The 5,119-nt window shown below is 41.9% G+C and overlaps 1 protein-coding gene across 5 annotated transcripts in view; it reads left to right on the forward strand.

The window, feature by feature from the left end:
- Positions 1–5,119, forward strand: part of R3hdm2 (R3H domain containing 2) — a 120,996-nt gene that overhangs the window by 15,088 nt on the left and 100,789 nt on the right. For 3 of the 5 annotated variants that reach the window (XM_031350119.1, XM_031350110.1, XM_031350111.1), the window contains exon 3: positions 3,666–3,733. The exons of the other annotated variants lie outside the window; for them this stretch is intronic. The gene's annotated coding sequence lies outside the window, so the exon portion shown is untranslated. The remainder of the gene's footprint in view (positions 1–3,665; positions 3,734–5,119) is intronic. 5 annotated transcript variants of the gene reach the window in all.

Here is a 5,119-nt window from a genome sequence, read left to right on the forward strand (position 1 = left end):
CCAGGCTGGCCTCGAACTCAGAAATCCACCTGCCTCTGCCTCCCAAGTGCTGAGATTAAAGGCGTGAGAGATTAAAGGCATGCGCCACCACCACCTGGCAAAACTTCAATTTTCAAGCTATTGTTCTAGATAGATGTGCTGTATATTCAGAGATGCTGAGGTGAAAGAGGAAAAGGCATAGTTTTATTTCATTCATCTTTTTTTTTTGCTTTGTTTTGTTTTTGTTTTTGTTTTTGAGACATTGTTTTACTATGTATCCCTGGCTGTCCTGGAACTTTCATTCTGTAGACTAGGCTGGCCTAGAACTCACAGAGATCTGTCTACCTCTGAACACTGAGTGCTGGGATTAAAGGTGTGTGCCACTATGCTCTGCATAAAAACATAATTTATAGTTGGCTGCACGTGTTAGTCAAGGCGAGAGCACAGGAGCACTTTTTTAGCAGCGTACAATCCCTTCTCTGGCCAGTGAGAAACCTCTGAGTAATTTTAAAGAGACACAAGTGTGTATGCTGGGGTAGCCTACAGAAGTTATAACACAGGCACATTTTGCATGGGCATTCTTGGCTTTCTGGTAAGTGGGAAGTGCTGAGGTCGAGCACTGATTTGGTCATGTAGGCATAAAAGGCTAAGCTGCGTGGAGCAGGGCCGCGGCTGGCCTTCCTGAAGCAGTGCTGACTGCAGTCATCTGTGTGTTGTCTGCAAGGCAGCCACAGCTGTCTTCTCAGGCACTGCTGACGAAGGGATGCTCGAGACTCTCAGGCATGAAGGTGCAGGGCCATGATCCAAGCGCTTGAAAGGTAGAGATAGGAGCAGCATGAGTTTGAGGCTAGTCTGGTGTGTTTCTCAAAACCCACAGTAATAATAACAAAAACAAATAAGAAAAAGATTGTTAACTTCTAGTACCACAGATTAGTATCACCTGCTTTTAAGTTTCATACTAACAGAACCATTTCTCCTGTTTTGTGTATCGTTTGTTTAACCTTGACTTTGAGATTAATAACTATAGTTTCATAAAGCAATGGTGTTTTCTTTTTCATTGCTTTATAATAGTTCATTGCGTACCCCTACCATAATTTTTCTATCTAGTTGTTCCTAATTTGGATTATAATGAATAATATTACTAGGAAATTGTTGTACGTGTTGTATAACATTTTTGTTATGTGAGACAAATTCACTTCCAACGGCTATATATACCTTGAAATATTGTTAGGTTAGTAAGTATTGCCACTTTCCCAAAATGACTATATTAATTTATTCTTTATCAGTAAAGCTTTGAGAGTTCTGATTGAACTCTATCTTAAACTTTATATATATTTTGAGATATGGTCCTTCTAGGACAAGCGTGCGCCATCGTGCGGAGCTACTCTCCTTCCCTACTTTCTTTCTTTTTAAAGTTATTGTTGGAACAAACATTTTGGGTCAGTGGATGAAGGATTCTTTTCTGTGATTTCCTTGCATGGCCAGGGATTGATATTTTGACTTTGCAGCTATTTCCCAAATGATCATCATAATACCACACATCTCTTGATGCTGAAAAGATTAGTTTTGTTGTTGTTGTTGTTGTTTTAAAGATTAGTTTTTCCTTCAGGTAATTTTGATGTTTATTTACAATTCGTAATTACTGAAGTTAACTTAAGTCTCAGAAATTCACATCATAGACTTTGTTCTCTGGTTAAGTTTCATGAAGAGCATTTTAACAAGCATAGCAAGCTGAGAAAGGAAAAATGTAAAATATATGGTTTAAATTTTAACAGTATCAGGAAGTGAAAAGGAGCTGAATCCTGTGTTCGTGGATATTACATTGAATTAAGGGAGTAGTGACCTTGGGGCAAGATCCCACCCAGCTTAAGTTTAGGTCTAGCCATGGTAGTATAAACCTTTAATTCCAGGAGGCAAAGAAAAGCAGAAATCTGAGTTCAAGACCAGCCTAGAATAGAGGAAGTTCTAGGTGAAGAAAACAAAACCCAGGCTTGGTGGACCATACCTTTAATCCCAGTGCTCAGGACAAAGGCATGCAACTCTCTGAGTTCAAGGTCAATCTACACAGCAAGATCCAGGACAGGCAAGGCAGTGAAGGAGTTTGAAAACAGAAAGCTGGTGATAATGTAATAGAACAAAGGGGCCATGTTCCAGCCCCTGCAAGCAGCAGAACTTGGCTGCTTTAGCCATGTGGCTCTAGCTTTAGAGTCCAGAATAGAAGGGACTACTGGGACAATTGATGCTGGTTAGCTGGAGCTAAGAAATTAGTAGTAGTTAAGAAAAGACCTGCACCATTGAGGTGAAATCTTCTGGGAAGTGTTTTCTGAGAGCATAAAGAAGCTGTGTTCCAGAGATAGCTAAGGTTGAACCTCATAATGCAGCTGGACTTGCTGATGTCAAATATCACCCAGGTGGTACTGGCTTTGAAGGCATGAAGGGGTTATGGAGAGCAGCTGAGGCCTGGCACTGTGAGAGTCCAGGAGAGGTCATTGGTGAAGATGCAACCTCAGTTGCAGTTGATGTCCAGGAATGAAGGGATCATACAAAGGAGTTGAGGCTTGGCACCATGAAGAGAGCCTATGAGAGTCATTGGTGAAGCCTAGTTGCAGTGGAAGACCCCAGCATTTCGGAGATGCCAGCACCATAGGATGATCACCAAGAACAGCAAGAGCGGTAGAATGGACCAACCTGAGCTTAGACTGCTACAGAGGACAGAGCTGGAGAAGGGCTGGAGAAGCCCTTTGGAGGAGCCCAGAAGATCATGTGTGGATCCTAGACATTGAAACAAGCTGTAACATTTGAAGTTGCCTTGGAGACCCCAAGATGTTAAAGATGCCAGAGCTAACGAATGGTGCTAACAGGGAGTGGAAAAGATGTTTGTTGTAGTCAACATAGATGGAAAAGGAGTTGGAGATCTGAAGAACACTTTGGCATCAGGCATGGAGATGCAGAGTTTGGAGTGTGCCCAGCTGGTTTCCTGTCATGCTTTGGGGATTACAGTTAAGTGATTAGATGGATCTCAGAAGAGACTTTGAATTTTGGACTTTTAACATTGTTGAGACTGCTATCGTCTATGGGGACTTTGGAAGTTGAACTAAATGTACTTTTTTATTATGCTATGGCTCTATATGGCCTCCATAGACTCATGTGTTTGAATAGGCCTTTGGGGGCCAGGGAGTGGAATGTGATAGTTTGTATATGTTTGGCCCAGGGAGTGGCACTGTTTAGAGGTGTGGCCTTGTTGGAGTAGGTGTGTCACTGTGGGCGTGAGTTTAAGACCCTCACCCTAGCTGTGTGGAAGTTAGTCTTCCACTAGCAGCCTTCATATGAAGATATAGAACTCTCAGCTCCTCCTGCACCATACCTGCTTGTATGCTGCCATGTTCCCCCTTGATGATAATGGACTGAACCTCTGACCCTGTAAGCCAGCCCCAATTAAATCTTGTCCTTATAAGAGTTGCCTCAGTCATGGTGTCTGTTCACAGCAGTAAAACCCTTACTAAGACAGATGACTTTTAGAGAAATTCAGGACAAGGATCTAGGTTATAAGAAATGCAAGCAAAAGAAACTGGGAGGAGGTCTGAGAGGTGCTACTATGGGTCTTGAAATGGATCTCTATTGTCTATGCTAGTCTCAGTGTATTAATATTTAAAATTGGTTTTAACTTTTTTTTTTTTTTTTTTGAGGTTAAACTTGTTTTTTAAAAGAGATGCCATACCAACACTGGACTCATGGAGACTGAGCATTTATTCAGGTAATAATACTTAATATTTATGAGAAATTTTTATGTGCCAGGCCACAAACGAAGTGTTATATTGTCTTTCTCATCTAGTCATCTCATAGCTCTGTGAGGCTGGAAATTGTACTGTATCCATTTAATAGACAAAGAAGTTTAAATTCAGGAAATATATCAAAAGCCAGGCAGTGGGGGCACACACCTTTAATCCCATCACTTGGGAGGCAGAGACAGGCAGATTTCTGTAGCCTGGTCTACAGAGTGAGTTCCAGGACAGCCAGGGCTATACAGAGAAACCCTGTCAAGTATATCAAATTAGTGTAACTGAGTTTAAAAAAAAAAAATCCTTTTCCTACTTTCCAGTGAAAGATGGAGATGATTTGGGGTAGATGAAATTATTTGTTCACACCAGTAAGTGCATGAACATACAGTGGTTTTCATTGAACTGAGATTTCTTAACATTTTCCACTAGTAAATGTGTCATAGTTTAATTTCTAAAGAATGTTATTTTTTGTGTGTACAAGTGTTTGCCTGCATGTATGTTTGCTTGCATGCATGTTTGCCTGTGTACCATGGATGTGCCTGGTGCCTTTGAAGGCTGAAGAAGGAACTGCTCTCCCTGAAACTGGAGTTGATGGCTGTGAGCCATGTAGGTGGGTGCTGGGAACTGAACACTGGTCTTAGAGAAGAGCAGTTAGCACTCTTAAGCACTGAGCTGTCTTTGCAACATGCTAGCTGGTGTCTATAGCCCCCTCCTCACCTACCCACTCTGTGTTCGTGTACTGAGTGCATGGCTGCAAGCTGTCCTTTCTGTTAGGCAGCCTGGGTAGGGCTTGAAGCTTCCATGGTCGAGGGTTGCTTCCAGAGACTTGAAGGTATCCTTTGACACAAAAGATTAGAGTCTTTATGAAGGCTTCATTTAATTTCTTTTTCTATCTTCATTTTATGTATATGAGTGTTTTGCCTGTGTGTATGTCTGTGTTTCACATGCATACAGTGCTTGAGAAGGCCAGAAGAGGGGGTTGGGTCCCCTGGGACCAGAGTTACAGATGGTTATGAGCCACTGTGTGGGTGCAGGAGTCAAACTTGGGTCCTCTGAGCAACCAGAGCACTTAAGCACTGAGCCATCTCTCCAGATCCCTCCCTGCCTTTTTGAACTGGTTTTACCATGCAGCTCTTGTCTAGCCTGGATTCACTATGTAGATCAGGCTGGCCTCCAACTCAAACCGACCTGCTCTTGCTTCTGGGATTAAAGGTGTGTGCTTTGTTTCTTTTCTTCTTTTTCATCGATGAGTCTCTTGTATGAAGTCTTAGAATCCACGAAGAATTCTCTTATTTTTTCTTTTAAATTTTTATACATGTATTTACTTGTGTGCGTGTGTGCGTGTGTGTGTATGTGTGTAT

The sequence above is a fragment of the Mastomys coucha genome, unplaced genomic scaffold (assembly GCF_008632895.1).
Source record: "Mastomys coucha isolate ucsf_1 unplaced genomic scaffold, UCSF_Mcou_1 pScaffold4, whole genome shotgun sequence".
NCBI classification, from domain to species: domain Eukaryota; kingdom Metazoa; phylum Chordata; class Mammalia; order Rodentia; family Muridae; genus Mastomys; species Mastomys coucha.